Here is a 16589-nt window from a genome sequence, read left to right on the forward strand (position 1 = left end):
GAATAGATTTCAGCTTTTAACTCCAAGGCCCATGCTTCAATAGCCTCTGCAGCCCATGTAGCTGCAATAGTGGGCCTTTATGCAGCACCCGTGAGGGTGTAAATCGCTTTCAGATAACCCTCCACACGTTTATCCGTAGGCTCATTTAGAGACGTGACGGTAGTGACAGGTAGAGCTGAGGAAACCACTATCCTAGCCACATGTGAGTCCACTGGAGGAGGCGTTTCCCAATTTTTAAACAGCTCTGGCGCGAGGGGATAGTGAGCCAGCATCTTCTTTTGAGGCACAAACTTCGTACCCGGGTTGACCCAAGGTTCCTGACGTATATCCACTAGGTGGCCAGAGTGAGGTAAAATTTGCTTAACCACCTTCTGACGCTTGAACCTATCTGGTTTCTTAGGAGGGACGGATGGCTCGGGATCATCCGTAATCTGCAGCATTAACTTAATAGCCTCCAAAAAATCAGGAACATCCACATGTGAACTACCCTCCCCATCAGCCGTATCTGAGTCAGAACCTGAGGGGTCAGGATATGTGCCGTCTTCATCAGACGAGGTGTCAGTGACAGCAGTGGATTGTGAGGAGATAAGCGCTCGCTTAGAGGACCTCTTGGACTTAGGCGAGCGTTGGTCAGACTTTTTAGTAGTCAAGGACTGGTTCAACTTCTTTAATTGAGCAGATAAATCGTCCGCCCACGGCGGGTTAGCTGCAGGGACCACATACGGTTGTACCGGCATTGGGGGTCCCATAGGGGGAGTTAGTTTATGAACTAGCGTATGCAGAAGCGTGGAAAAAGCGGCCCACGGTGGGTCAGTATGTGCCTCCGTTGCCACAGTCCCCCAGAACCAGAGCCCACAGCTGCTATATTCTCCTCATATGGCCCCGTGGCGTCAGCAACACCGGCAGTGTGTTCAGCCCCAGAACAGTTACCCTCAGAAGCAGACATGATATAACTTGCAGTATGAGGTTAACACAGTACAATTATCAGCAGCACTATACCTCTAAACCCAAACCCCTGCGCAGTGTAGTCAGCACTAGCAGAGATAAAGGAGAGATATGGTGACTAAATCACAGAGAAAAATACGTAATACAGTATATCTTTGTGAAAATCCTATTAGATAACACCTGACGCACCAAGCCCCCTCAGGTTATGGAATATAGGGATAGCAGGTTGAGTGAAAGACACGAAATGGACACCACTCAGCTATCAAATGCACACACAGAAAGTCACAGTTTGTACAATGCAGAGGTTATTACGGATAATAATACTGCACTGGACTAGCTTACACAGCTATATAACAATAGATATAACAGTACACAGTAAAAACTGGATGTATATCACAGGGTAATTGTACTATAAAACCCTAAGTGCACTCTTTCTTAACTATAACACTGACTAAAAAGGCAGGTAGAATACTTAAGTGTCATGTAAAGGCACAGCGCTGACAACCAGGCGGCTTTACATAGGAGGATTTGCCCAAGCAGTCCCAGGAAGTGAGCTGAGGGATAATGGCGCCGCAGACACTGACAGGAAGTGAGGAAGACAGATATATAGCTCCAGGGCGGGAACACTTGCTAGAAATGGCGCCCTGGGGCTGGGGGAGGGGCTTCAGGTCTAAGCCTTATCCCCAGGGCCGTCTTGTCATATGGGCTCAATGGGCTCTTGCCCAAGGGCCCCAGGAGTTTAAGGGCCCTTGGCTGATAGCTGAGGGTCCCCTCTTTCCAGGGGTACCAGATTTTTTAAAATCGGCCCTGGGGAACCGGAGATATCCGACTTGAAACCAGCGGTCCCCATCCAAGCCTGTTAATTGCTCTTCCCAGACAGATAGCTCAGGTTTTGTCTGACTTAGAGTTTTTCTGAGGGTATAATCCAAAAGCTGTGACTCTCCCCTTTCAGTGAACATTAGCAGCTTGTCTCTACTATGCCCAGAACTAGAGATATCAGCCTTCAAGCAGCTGGTCCCTGCTGCAGCTCCACACGCCTAATATGCAGTTTTAGATTTGCGTTGGTGAATTGCTCTGGCTCCTGAACTCTGAACCCCAAGTCCCCAGAACCATCTGAAAGGTGGGACTCTCTAGTTTTTTATTCCATTTAAAGCTAAGAAATATATTTTCAGGTACTTGAGATATCTGCAGTCAAGCAAGCTGCCCTCCCACCAAAAAATAATAAATATAAAGCCCACTCCACTATCCACCCCTTCCCTACATATTAAACACCCCATACCATCCTGGAAGTCATGTACCAGAGCCCCTTCACTCAGACCAATGCCCCCTTCTACAGTTTAGCCCCATCTGTGCAGTAAAGGCGATATTAGCAGAACATGCTGAGCAGAAGATAGAGCACCCCCTACCTCCCGTGGGACATCAAAGCTGCCGCTGATAGCACCCCCAACCCCTACCTCTGGAGGATGGGTAGGGGGCCCAGCGCATTGCTGTGCCCAGGGGCCTACACTACTGTTAAGACGGCCCTGCTTATCCCCTCTGCTGGCAAAACCACCTGGTACTGTGGGCGATATAAGAATTGGCTTAGAGAGAAAATCTGACTTGCGCCCATGCCCTGGTGATCTAGTGGGATCGACTGTACTGCCACAGTGTTCACCGCCAGCACGCGCGTTGCCCGCCTCCCACTGACCGCGCCGGATCGCGATAAAGACTGGGTCCCGCAAGCGGGACCCACTTACCACCTCCCGAAGCGCGGCCACGCGATCCTGGAGAGCCCCAGCCATGTGTGTCTAACGTGTAGAAAATCGGAGCCTCCGCTGTAGGTACCCGGCAACCAGGGCTCGGGAGTGTACAGCGCCGCTGGGGAGAGCTGGAGCTGCAGCAGGGAATGTCACAAGACACTTACCACCGCTGCTGCCCTTGAAGTCTTCACTTTTTACCTCAGAAAAAGCTTTTCTTAGGGCTGCCTTGAGCAGCCCCTCTGTTCAGTGCCTGCTTACTGCAGCACCAACTTACAAAACTAAGGCTCCTGTGCTGGGAAGCGGGGTGATATAGGAGGCGGCGCTGTGCATTCTGGGAACAGTCACAGCTTTGAGCCTGTTGGTGCCTCGGATCAAGATCCTACTCTACACCCCATTGTCCAATCCTTGTGGAGCCCAGTGTACCCCGCAGCAGAAATAGGCCATTTCTAAAATATAGGAGCCAGGATGAAAGTGTAGGAGGCAGACCACTGCCCGCCCTCGTTCTCCCCTCTAGTCCTTCGTTGTAGGTAGCTAATCTTCTATTCTTGTGAAGATATGGCCTCTAGAACTGAATACAGGGCCTGGTTTAGAGATGTGCGCAAACCTCATTTTTACGCAGCTGAGCAACAGGCAGACTGCACATGTGCCGCCATGGTCTTGTGATGGTGGTTGCAAAGTGCATTTATTTGCAGAATGATTGATAGTCCTGGACTACCATATGCTACTCAGAACTGTCATAATTAAGTGGTCTGCGCCCAAAGCTGCGTCTCTGTACGCAGCCTCTGGTGAATCGCAATACAAATCCAGATGCCTGTGACATTTGCATATTTAAGCAGTTGATGCATGTACAATTGTAGCTGCATTAGAGGACATCTCCAGCAAGGCCCATAGTATTCTATGCCTGGTCTCAACAATGACCTATATGGTAACAACACCTCTACGACTAAGGGCTGTATTCAATACCCGTCAGATCCTTTCCGTCGCCAGTCCGGTGTGTGTGTGTGTGTGTGTGGGGTGGTGGGGCGTACCTCCGCCGCCTCAGTCTCAACACCAACAGGGACTTCAGCAGAGTCCAGCGCAGAGCTACCAAGCAAAGGTGAAGGAAGGAGGATGTCACCTCCTGCCGCGGTCACAGAATGCAGACGGGAGCTCCGGGGAGGCAGCCGCTACTTGAGGCCGCGGCTCCTGAGCTAGGCACAGCCCGCGATCCACCTGGTTAGCCGGACCACCAACGCAGGTATCAGAGCGCTCGGGGAGTCTACTCCCACTTGCCCTCTGGAAAGCATTCCACAGTTTAACATACAACTTTTCTATTATTGAAGTCTTAACTGTAGCTATATAGGGTCAGCGAATAAGATCTGTGCCTAGCTTGACAGCACATGTGAATGCCCAAGAAGGGTAGATACGTTTGCCCACCAAACTATGTAACCAATTTTGCTGCTTGTTCATAGATCATTCTGATGTTACAGATCTGTGTTTTCTTTTTTTTTGGTACACCTCATCTATACGTCATTATTTCCCATCGTAAAATTCTTTGTGGTCCCATCCTCATGACGTGTGCTTACTTTCATTATCAGACTTAAGGAGTTTTTTGTCCACTTATATGTTCACCCGTGGAAGATATTACCACATCAATAAAAATGTATTGGGACTTTTAGCCTCTGTTCTTTACTATATTATTTCCTTGTTCATATCATGTGACCATGGTTTGTTCCAATGAGATAGTCTAACTTTGTTCACCTAGAAGTGTAGAGAAATCATAACCTAGCAACTGAGGATGTCTGAGTAACATTCCCATCATGTGACTCACGTCATTAACTAATAGGACAGCCAGTCTGAAGTCAGTTCCTGTGTCCGTCTCCTTGCTGTTACCAAAGTACCGCTGTGCAATACTTCCGCCAAGCCTGCTACACGTGCAACCGTAAAGACACATGACCTAGTGCTGATCACATGACCGGAACAAAGACGAGAAAGTATAGTATGTATTCAAATTCTTTATTCCTACAATATACTTTAACAATTGTTTTTATAATATTATAAATATATAGGTTGGTCTCTATTGTTGGGGAGGTAGGGAAGAAGAACAAGCGCCATATGGTGTAGTAATTCAGGACACATATAGGACCGAAAGAGGAGTATAAATTTTGTAAGTACCGGATAACGTCTTGGGATTAGGCCTGTCAGTCTCAGTTTTTCACATTGGCTGTCCCCACCTATAAGGAGACACAGATCGTCGCCGTATAGTGAAGTACCTTCGTAAATAATTTAGGGTGCTCCCCCCCCTATATTAAGCGTACCACATCAATATTCAAATATAGCATGTAGGATAAGCTTATATCCAGATGGTTCAAGTAGGTCCGGTAAATGTGCTCCTTCAAAGAATTCCCAATCACTGCACTGTATGATCATGCAATGTTTAATAACCAAAATGAGATAAAAAATATTTTAAACACAATAAATAAATAAATAAAAAGTCTTAGCTTAGTGATACAGGCAGTGGGTATATCAGTCAGGTTTCCTGAGGAAGCCCTAAAAGGCGAAACGCGTTGAGAAACCTGACTGATATACCCACTGCCTGTATCACTAAGCTAAGACTTTTTATTTATTTATTTACTGTGTTTAAAATATTTTTTATCTCATTTTGGTTATTAAACATTGCATGATCATACAGTGCAGTGATTGGGAATTCTTTGAAGGAGCACATTTACCGGACCTACTTGAACCATCTGGATATAAGCTTATCCTACATGCTATATTTGAATATTGATGTGGTACGCTTAATATAGGGGGGGGAGCACCCTAAATTATTTACGAAGGTACTTCACTATACGGCGACGATCTGTGTCTCCTTATAGGTGGGGACAGCCAATGTGAAAAACTGAGACTGACAGGCCTAATCCCAAGACGTTATCCGGTACTTACAAAATTTATACTCATCTTTCGGTCCTATATGTGTCCTGAATTACTACACCATATGGCGCTTGTTCTTCTTCCCTACCTCCACAGAATCGCATGACTGAACTTACCTAGGTCATACACTGAAGAACTGAGCTGCCACTAAAGAGGTTTGGAAGGTGTTTACTGAATATAGAATCCTCGCAGGAAGGCTAAAGACACGGACCCAGATACGACTAATTGAGTCGCAGCTTTTAGACAATTTGGCAAATCCCCCCTTTGGAAAGGGATTTTCTGAACGTTGGACAAGCGCACCGACCTATAAACAAATTTCTACATGGTCTCTATTGTTATTAAGCTCATTAAGGTTTCAATATGCCTTTGGTTCAATGTATGATAAGCGCACAGTACTTAAATCAGCAGCCACATTGAACAATCACTATATAAAACACTCCTGGGCCAAAAGGAGACACCTTTGATAAAGCTGCAAGCATAGCAGAGAAACACATCAGTTTATCATGCTGAGGAGCATTTCCACTTCAGCTGTGGACACAAGCTACACACAGGACTTCCAGCAAATTAACTGTGACATCGGGAGAAACACTCATCTTACTTTGGACTCCACCAGAGACGACAGGACTATCACAGAATTGGTAATCTATAGGTTACCTTAATAGCTGGACTACAGTACGTGTGCCCCTATTTGAACTGTCCATTGCCCCATAACTGGGACTGTGTGGAAGATTGCAAAAGCAAATAGAGGGAAGCGATTCCACACAAAACCTATCTATAAGATCATGTTGAGCTCATTAGATGTGTACAACCAACATTCAATCAATCCTGCCCTGTTATCGGGTAGTGTCACAAGTTGATGGCGCTCCCAAATGGGAATATGTAGCAAAGCACAAGAGAAAAACAAAACAAAATATGTCTATCTTTTGCTGAGACAAATAAAATATTACGTAGATAAGAGGATTTTTGATCACTTACCGTTGAATCCTTTTCTCTGAAGCAAGGTGGTGAACACTAAACAATGGGACTGTAGGTTGGGGCTGGAGCAGGTACCTAAAGTAACTAACTGTAAGAAGTAAGCTCCTCCCACCTGCAACCCCGGAATTCCAGTTTTCTCTTAGGTGCCTCAGGATGCCGGGCACAGTATAGAGGGCTACAACTTGTAACTTTTATTGGTATTCATTAAAATAAAATATCTATCATTGACAGTCTACAGTGACACAGAAAAACACAAAAGGATAAAAGATTGTATTGAATGTAACAGCCAATGTTTGGGTGGTTCAAATAGTTTAGATAGGGAACAATCCTGTAAACTACTATGGCCGGTATTAAATTAGCCACAATAATTTTTATCCTGAAAAAAACAAAAAAACAAAAAAAAAACGTCCGATTTTCGACCGAAGGTAATTATCGGGCTATTCAATTAATAAGTACCCGGACCAATTGGATAGTCCTCAGCGAAGCCTTTGACTGGCGGCTGTATTTATCATGATAAAAATATGAATACTTCACTGTTAAAACAAAACATAATGATGTATAAACACAATGTGGTGAAATAATTGGTAATATTAAGGATGCCCTGCTGACTAGTAGTAATGAGATAAGGATTAAATATTCAATAATTCAGTAGGTCCCATTAAGCACTATTACTCTGGTAGTGTACTGTCCTCCTAAGGTATGGGAATATTACGATATTTGTACATTATGTTCATAGTATGCAAATATCTTATGATCCTTCAATATGCTCCCAGGTCATAAATATTGAGGAGTAAAGGGAAAATAAGTATATCAGATATCATAATTACTACTTTGCTTCTGCACATGAGTGAGAGTACAGGAAAGTAGAATTAGTTCTGAAGGAAGTTTAGTTTAGATAAAACAGCATATCAAACTTACTATACTTCCTTCAGAACCAACCAATTCTACTTCCTGTGCTCTCACTCATCTGTTCACTGCTCTATCATAGCACACTGGTGGGAAGCAGAAACAGTAGGAATTATATGATATCCGATATACCTACTTCCTCTTTATTCCTTAATATTTACGATCTGGGAACATATTGAAGGATCAAAAGATGTACGTATGCACACTATGAACATCATGTACAAATATTGTAAATCTAACATACCGTAGGACTGAGTACACTACCAGAGTGATAGTACATACTGGGACCTACTGAATTATTGGATATTTAACTCTTATCTTATTACTACTACTCTGTAGGGTTTACTTAATAGTACCAATTATTTCAGCATATTGTATTCATAAATCATTACAATGTTTTGTTTTAACTGAAGTATTCATGTTTATATAAATGAATACAGCCACCAGCCATAGTGTTTTACAGCATAGGTTCCCAAAACGCGGTCCGTCCACAAGGCACCATAACAGTCTGGGTTTTACGTATACGTGGTCTGACAATTAAGTACACAAATTCATTGTGGTAAAAGTGCTACATACCTCATTGCTGAATATCACTGTCGTAGCCTTCAAAGTACTCCCCTTGGGAAGCTATGTACCAATGCCAGAGCCTAGTCCACCCTTCAAAACAATATTGGAACTGGTTTTGTGGAATGGCCTTCAGAGCTGCAGTCATATTACTTCTGATGTCATCCAAAATGCCTTCCTTTCAATATTTCCTTTATCTTCGGAAACAGAAAAAAAGTCGTTGGAGGCTAGTTCTGGTGAATAGGGAGGGTGTTCCAACACAGTTATATGTTTACTAGCTAAAAACTCCCTCACAGACAGTGCCGCGTGAGCAGGTGCATTGTCGTGATGAGTTGAGTAAAAATTTGGGTCGCTACTGTCTGACTTTTCACGTAGTGTTTTCAGAACTTCCAAACAGTAAACTTGGTTAACTGTCCAGTTGGTAAAAACTCATAATGAACAATCGCTCTACTACCAAAAAAAGTTATCAACATGGTTTTGATTCTTGGACTATCTGAACTTTTTTGGTCATGTAGAATTTACAGTCTTCCATAGTGCACTTTGCAGCTTCGGGTCGTATTGGTAGACCCATGTTTCATCACTGTGACGACACAGCCCATAATGTCACCTTGCCTCTCCAAAAGGTCTTGGCAAATTTCGACTCTTCTTTGCTTTTGTTCTTTAGGAGAACCTTTGGGACCATTACTGAACACACCTTCCTCATGTCAAAATCCCCAGTTAAGAGTTTCCTGTTTCTCTATGTTCACGTGCTCTGCTATGCTCCGGACAGTCAGCCGATGATTTGCACTCACAATTTGATGTCATTTTGCAAAGTTTTTTTCAGTTTTGCTCGTTGCTGGCTGGTCTGATCGCTCATCGTCAGTGACACAATCTTCCCTCAGAAAAAAAAGTTTCCACTTGTAAACTATTTTCTTCATAGGATTATTCCCTGAAAATTTGCACTTACAGCTCTCTGATTTCACTTTCCAATCTTGCGAAGTCTAACAAGAAATTTACGACGGGATGTAATGGAGTCAGAGATTGCCGAAGGTGCGGGATGCTGGCCGATCTCAGACATTTTTTTAAAGGGGCAATCACCTTACAAGGCATGGCTTTGCCTTGTGACTGCCCCTTTAAAAAAAAAAAAAAAACATCCGAGATCGGCAGGCATCCCGCACCTCCAGCGATCTGACTCCATTACCTCAAGCCCTTAATGTTTGTTCATGGCTAATTCAAGCTCAGACATTCTTGCGAAAGAACTCCAAAACAGACCATAGCCACTCAGGAACAGACTGCCGTAGATAAACAACTCAGCTGTGAAACGCTGATATGCCAACGTCAAACCATACTAATGTTTCTGTCCAGTGCCACCACAGCAAGCACACGGTAGCAAGTTTGCGAACTTCATTGTCAGACCTCTTATTCATGCTTGGCCACAGGTGACTTAATTGGTACCACAGTCAATAGGATTTTACCATCTATGCTGAGATATAATTAAAACCTGAACCGTTGGGGTGCCTTGGAGACCACGTTTGGGAACCATTGGTCTACAGGATAGTTCCCTATCCAAACTATTGGAACCAAACATTGGCTGTTACATTCAATACAATTTTTACCATTTTCTTACGTTTGTTTCTGTGTCACTGCAGAATGGCAATTAGCATGGTTGAGATTTTAATTTAATGAACACCAATAAAAGTTTTTTATCTACATTTATTAATATTTAATAAGAGTGGCCTAGCAAGAGTCTTATATTTACTCTTGTTTTACTACTACTACGGAAGATGCCCTTTCAAACCCTTGCTCGGACTATGGACACAGAGTACGAGTTGGTTTTAGTACTTAGCCCCTTTCAGACATGGGTGATGGACCTGGGTTATTCTCGTGTCGTCACCGTTCACCACACTGGACCCGGGTCTTCCGGCTTACAGTGGACGCTTGGCAATTATGTCCACTCCAAGTGTAATCGTGACCCGGGTAATGCCATTTACACTACAGCCGACCCTGGGTAATGCCATTCACACTAAAAGGAAAACCCTGGCACCAAGCACAGTCGGAGACCAGGGTCACCTGTCCTGGGTAGGGTCTGTTCACATATTGCCAAAGGCCGGGTTGAGCCACGAGCCGTGAGAAAAACCATGGCTATCTGGTGTATGTGTGAAAAGGGTATTATAATTGGGTTGGGTTTGATTTACCGGCGTATGAGATGCCGGTGGACAGAATACCGACCGCAGCATACCGATGCTCGGAATACTAGCAGGGGCTGGTGAACCTTTTCGGGATGCAGGTGTCAGCATTACGAATAGTGTTGGGATTCCGGCGTCGAGATGCTGACTGCTGGGATCCTGACCGGATCCCTTATAATCTTTGTCTGCTACTATTGTTTTAATATCAGGCCAATACCTTGTTGCACAATATGAAGTGATTTTTTTCATTACATTGTATTTAATATATGTCACATTACATAGAAACATAGAATTTGTTGGCAGATAAGAACTACTTGGCCCATCTAGTCTGCCCCCCCCCCTTTTTTACATTTTTATCTCTAACCTTATTTGATCCTTATTTCTTTGTAAGGATATCCTTAGGTCTATCCCATGCATGTTTAAATTGCTCTACTGTCTTAGCCTCTACCACCTCCGATGGGAGGCTATTCCACTTGTCCACTACCCTTTCTGTGAAGTAATTTTTCCGCAAATTTCTCCTGAACCTCCCCCCCCTCCAGTCTCAGTGCATGTCCTCGTGTCCTATTGCTTCTCTTCATCTGGAGAATGTTTCCCTCCTGGACTTTGTTAAAAGCCTTGATATATTTGAAAGTTTCTATCATGTCCCGCCTTTCCCTTCTCTGCTCCAAACTATACATATTGAGTGAGATTTCTTAGTCTTTCTGGGTATGTTTTGTGATGTAGGCCATGCACCATTTTAGTTGCACTTCTTAGTACAGTTTCTAAGGTATTAATATCCTTTTGAAGATATGGCCGTCAGAATTGAACACAGTATTCTAGACGAGGCCGTACCAATGACCTAAACAGTGGCATTATGACTTCTTTCTTTCTGCTGCTGATTCCTCTCCCAATGCAGCCAAGCATCTGACAAGCCTTCCTCATTACTTTGTTACATTGCTTACCTGCCTTTAAGTCATCTGAAATAGTGACTCCTAGATCCCTTTCCTCCTCAGTAGTTTCCAGTATAGTGCCATTAATACTATATTTAGCCTTTGGATTTTTGAAACCCAAGTGCATGATTTTGCATTTTTTTGGTATTAAACTGTAATTGCCACACTCTTGACCATTCCTCTAGTCTACCTAGATCCTCAATCGTTTATTTTACCCCACCTGGTGTGTCTACCCTGTTGCATACCTTTGTGTCATCTGCAAAAAGGCATACTTTCCCTTTAATGCCATTTGCAATGTCACCAATAAAGATATTAAAAAGCACTGGTCAAAGTACAGATCCCTGGGGTACTCTACTGGTAACACTTCCCTCCTGTGAATGCACTCCATTTACCACAACTCTCCGTTTTCTATCCTTCAACCAAGATCTTATTCATTCAATAATCCTAATATCCAATCCCAAACTTTCAAGTTTATTTAGCAGTCTGCGATGTGGAACAGTGTCAAAAGCCTTACTAAAGTCTAGATTAGCTATATCCATGGCTCCACCTTTATCCATCACTTTATTCACACAGTCAAAGTCAATAAGATTTGTTTGACATGCTCTCGACGCGGAGAAGGCCTTCGACCGCATATCGTGGTCTTTTGCCTTTGCAGTCCTTGACAAAATGGGATTCTCCGGAAACTATCTAGAGGGAATTAAAGCACTCTACCGCTCCCCGTCGGCCCAGGTTATAGTTAACGGTGTCTCCTCCTCCAGTTTCGGGATCACCAATGGTACCAGGCAGGGATGCCCCCTCTCCCCTTTAATCTTCGCCCTAATCATGGAGCCCCTAGCAGCAAGGATCCGTAATAATAGTGCTATCCACGGAATATCCACAGGCCTATCCGAACACAAGATAGCGTTATACGCCGACGACGTCCTGATCTCCCTCACTGACCCAGCCCAATCTCTCCCCGCGCTTTTATCTGAGATCAGCTCATATTCACAGCTATCAGGTTATAAAATAAACGTGAACAAAACAGAGGTCCTTAACTTTTATATCCCGGAAGCTCTCAAACAAGAACTTCAAACTATTCTCCCCTGTAACTGGCATACCAAGAAAATTAAATACCTTGGTGTGTACTTGACCCACCATCACCACCAACTTTTCCAAGCAAATTATCCCCGTTTATTACAGACAATTAAGGAGGACTTGGTGGACTGGTCCAGTTATTTTATATCATGGATAGGCAGAATTAACTCTGTCAAGATGAGCGTGCTCCCCCGACTCCTGTACTTATTTCAGACCCTCCCGATATATGTCCCTACCTACGTCTTCAAGACTCTACAACGCCAATCCTCCCTCTTTATTTGGAATCACAAACGCCCTCGAGTCAGACTAAAACTGCTTCAACGCCCCTCCAGAGGCGGCGGCCTGGGTATCCCGGATTTTAAGAAATACTTTTATGCCGCGCAACTCGCTCAATGTGCACAATGGTGCAACGAAGGCGGGACACGGAAGGTCTGGGTGGAGATAGAGGCAGAGGAGACGGGCCTAGCTACACTATCCTCTCTACTGTGGCTTCACAGGAACCAGCGTCCCCGTGCGGCCCTATTGCACCCTGTAGTAAGTCGCTCCCTGGCAACATGGGACCTGACAAATAGACGATTCAGTCTGGCCCCATACCCGTCCCCGCTAATTCCGTTATTTAACAACCCAGCCTTCCCACCAGGTATGAGCAGAGCCATACACACGTCCTGGCGCATGAGTGGTATTTTCTATGTTAATGACATCACCTCCACAGCTACGTTCCCACAATTCGCAGATATCCGTGAAGGAACAGCAATCCCCTCATCAGACTTCTTCCGCTATCTACAAATTAGACACTTTCACTCCACCATCACCACCACCCTTCTCCACAGACATTTATCCCCCTTTGAATACATTAGCCGGAAACGCACCAACACTAAAGGCCTCATATCAGACATCTACACCCTCCTGGACGACCCCCCCACAACACCCCGGGCCCCCCATGAAGTGGCATGGGAAAAGGAACTGGGATTCACTATAGACAACGAGGACTGGGTAGATATATGGGACAATGCGGCCTCCAGCTCCATCTGTGTAAGAATTAAAGAAAATATCTATAAATTACTCTATCGATGGTACTATGTCCCTTCCCGTCTACATACTATGTTCCCCGATACTCCAGATAGATGCTGGAGGGGCTGTACGGACATTGGTTCATTCTTACACATATGGTGGGCCTGCCCCAAAATCTACACAATATGGGGTGAACTCAGCACCATGCTTTCGCGTCTATTCGACACCTCCATCCCCTTCGAACCCCAATACTTTTTGCTCCCCATGTCTCTTCCTACCCTCAACAGACATCAAAACAAACTATTCCGCCATATAGTCTCGGCAATGACATGTCAAATCGCCACAGACTGGAAGAGCCCGACCCCCTCACCAATGCAGGGGATAATTTCCCGGATATGGTATGTCCACAAAATGGAATACATGACCGCAGTTATTCGTAACACCTCGAAGCAATTCGATAAAGTATGGTCCCCATGGCTAAACCTACAACAGGCCTCCTCCCCATTCATAACCTGACACGGCATGCCAAGGACCTATCCACCTCCTGCCCCCGAAGGCTACTCCTCCACCTCTCCTCCCCTCTCTCTACTCCCCCCCCTCTCTTCCTCAACCGGAGGTGCCCAGCCTCCTACACTTTTCTGTCCCCTTCTGATCGCTCTCTGAGCACTTTCCTTTCTCATTTCCTTTGCTGACTCTCTTGACGGAAGGCCACTCCGTTGCCGAGAGTTTCCCACTTTTTATGTTCTAACCTAAATCTCTAAACACGGGAAAACATTAAAACAAAAAAAAAAAAAAAAAGGATCCATGCTGTTGTAGCAACAATTTACTGTACTTACATTTGTATTTTAAGCACCCAAAATGTTTGGGTGCTCTGTTATGTAATCACTGTACCTACTTCATGATCCATTCAATAAAATGTGTTTAAAAAAAAAAAAAAAAAAAAAGATTTGTTTGACATGATCTCCCCCCAGTGAATCCATGCTGTTTGGGATCCTGTAAATTCCCGGATTTGAGATAATCTACAACTCTTTCTTTTAAGAGTGTTTCCATCAATTTCCCTACTACCGATGTAAGACTCACTGGTCTGTAGTTGTTTGCCTCTTCCTTGCTTCCACTTTTGTGCAGTGGGACTACGTTTGCTCTTTTCCAGTCCTCTGGAATTACTCCTGTAGCTAATGACTGGTTGAATAATTCTGTCAATGGTGCTACCAGCACCTCTAAATTCTTTTAGTATCCTTGGATGTATCCCATCTGGCCCCATAGGTCTGTCCACTTTCAGCTTTAAGAGTTCTGTTAGGACCTTCTTCTCTGTAAATGTACTTGTGTCATTTTCCTGAATATCCGTGCAACTTAACTGTGGCCCCTTCCCCTCTCTTTCAGTAGTAAATACTGAGCAAAATTAATTATTAAGATGATCTGCTATTAAATTGTCTCCCTCAACAAGACTCCCAGTGTCTGTCTTCAGTTTTATTATTCCGCCTTTTGTTTTTCTCCTTTCGCTTATATACCTAAAAAAAAGTTTTGCGTCCTTTACCCACTGAGTGGGCCATTTTCTCCTCAGCTTATGCCTTTGCACATCTGATTACTTTCTTAGTCTCCTTCTGTCTAACAAGATATATCTCTTTGTCTTCATTATTTTGTGTCTGCTTATATTTCCTAAAAGCTATCTTTTTGGCTTTCACAATATTTGCTACTTCTTTTGCAAACCACACTGGCTTCCTTTTCCTTTTGTTTTTCCTAACACTTCATACAAAAGGTCTGTTGCCTTTAATATTGCACATTTTAATGTTTCCCACCTCTCCTGCACAGCTTCCAAGTTCCTCCACTCTGCCAAAGAATGGCTTACACATTTTTCCATCACTACAAAATCAGCCTTCCTAAAATCCAACACCATTGTTTTTGTATGGGATGAGTCAGTCTCTGTCTTTATGCTGAACCATACTGCTTGATGATCACTGGATCCCAGGTTTTCACCCACTTTTACGACAGATATTCTGTCTCCATTTATAAGTATTAAGTCTAATATAGCGTCTTTCCGAGTGGGCTCCCTCACCAATTGGTGGAGAGATGCTCCCTGAAGGGAATTTAAAATAAAATGTCCCTACTTCTAGTGGAACTAGCAACAGACACCTCCCAGTTTACATCAGGAAGATTAAAGTCTCCCATGATTATTACCTCTCTTTTTAATGCCATTTTAGTTATGTCCTGCAATAGGTACTTGTCGAGTTCCTCTTCCTGACCTGGTGGCCTGTATATCACGCCAATACGAATAATCGACTTTTCCCCTGTTTCTATGGTCACCCAAAGGGCCTCAGTTTTCTTTCATTATTTTTTATTAATGTAGTATTTATGCTTTTTTTTTTTACATACATTGCTACCCCTCCTCCGATTTTTCCAATTCTGTCCTTCCTAAATAAAGCAAATCCCGGTATAGCTATGTCCCAGTCATGATTTTCATAGTACCATGACTCTGTAATTGCCACAATGTCTAGATCATCCCTTGTCATTATTGCAATTAGTTCTGGGATTTTATTTCCTAAGCTCCTAGCATTTGCACACATAGCTTTTAGAGTTTTGTTTGTACGTTTTCTGTTCCTAGCTATGTTCTTCTCTCTGCCTATTTTTATTTGGTTTTGATCTGAATTATCTTCTGTTGCTGTGGATATGCTTCCTATTCCCTTTGCCTGCAGAAATAATACCTCTTTGTTGGGGGAGCAGATTGCTTTATTCTTGTTTGGTTCACTGCCCCCCTCTGTTGGTTTAAATAGTTCTTTATGAAGCATCCAAACTGTTCAGTTAGTATTCTCGTTCCCCTTGAAGATGGGTGCAGGCCGTCACTTTTGTATAAGCTCCTATCTTGCCAGATGGTGTGACTGTGGCCTATAAATCCAAATCTCTCCTCATTGCACCATGTCCTTAGCCAAACATTGAAGTTTCTGATGCGATGAGTTCTGTCTTCCCCTCTGTGTACTGGCAATACACAGTACATAGAGCTACTGTTTATATTTGGATACTAGCTATATGGGCGCTGGTTTTTTCCCCTTTCTTTATACTAATGTTGTGGAGACGGACTATCTAAAATACTAACAGCTCACTGTCTGGTGTCTGATTATTATATATCTTGATATGTAATTTTCCTGCACTGTAGGTAAACAATATAAATAAGACAGCAAGAATAAATAAATAAAAATATCCAGGGGCCCTTGGCAAAGCAGTACCCTATTGAACATGCAAAAAATGTTCCTGTATGAAAGCAGTTTCTCTGGCAGCCACAGTTCGTGGCATGAGACATTGAAGTTGTACTTATCAGGAGTGTAACACCAACTGCCATGGCAATGTGGGGAAGGGACAGGGATGTAGTCCAATGTGAT

General features: G+C 43.7%; 1 protein-coding gene across 4 annotated transcripts in view; it reads right to left on the bottom strand.

The window, feature by feature from the left end:
• Positions 1-16589, bottom strand: part of PHF12 (PHD finger protein 12) — a 252771-nt gene that overhangs the window by 30080 nt on the left and 206102 nt on the right. The window contains exon 14 of one of the 4 annotated variants that reach the window (XR_010241510.1): positions 8052-8236. The exons of the other annotated variants lie outside the window; for them this stretch is intronic. The gene's annotated coding sequence lies outside the window, so the exon portion shown is untranslated. The remainder of the gene's footprint in view (positions 1-8051; positions 8237-16589) is intronic. 4 annotated transcript variants of the gene reach the window in all.

This window comes from Pseudophryne corroboree, chromosome 2, assembly GCF_028390025.1.
Source record: "Pseudophryne corroboree isolate aPseCor3 chromosome 2, aPseCor3.hap2, whole genome shotgun sequence".
NCBI classification, from domain to species: Eukaryota; Metazoa; Chordata; class Amphibia; order Anura; family Myobatrachidae; genus Pseudophryne; species Pseudophryne corroboree.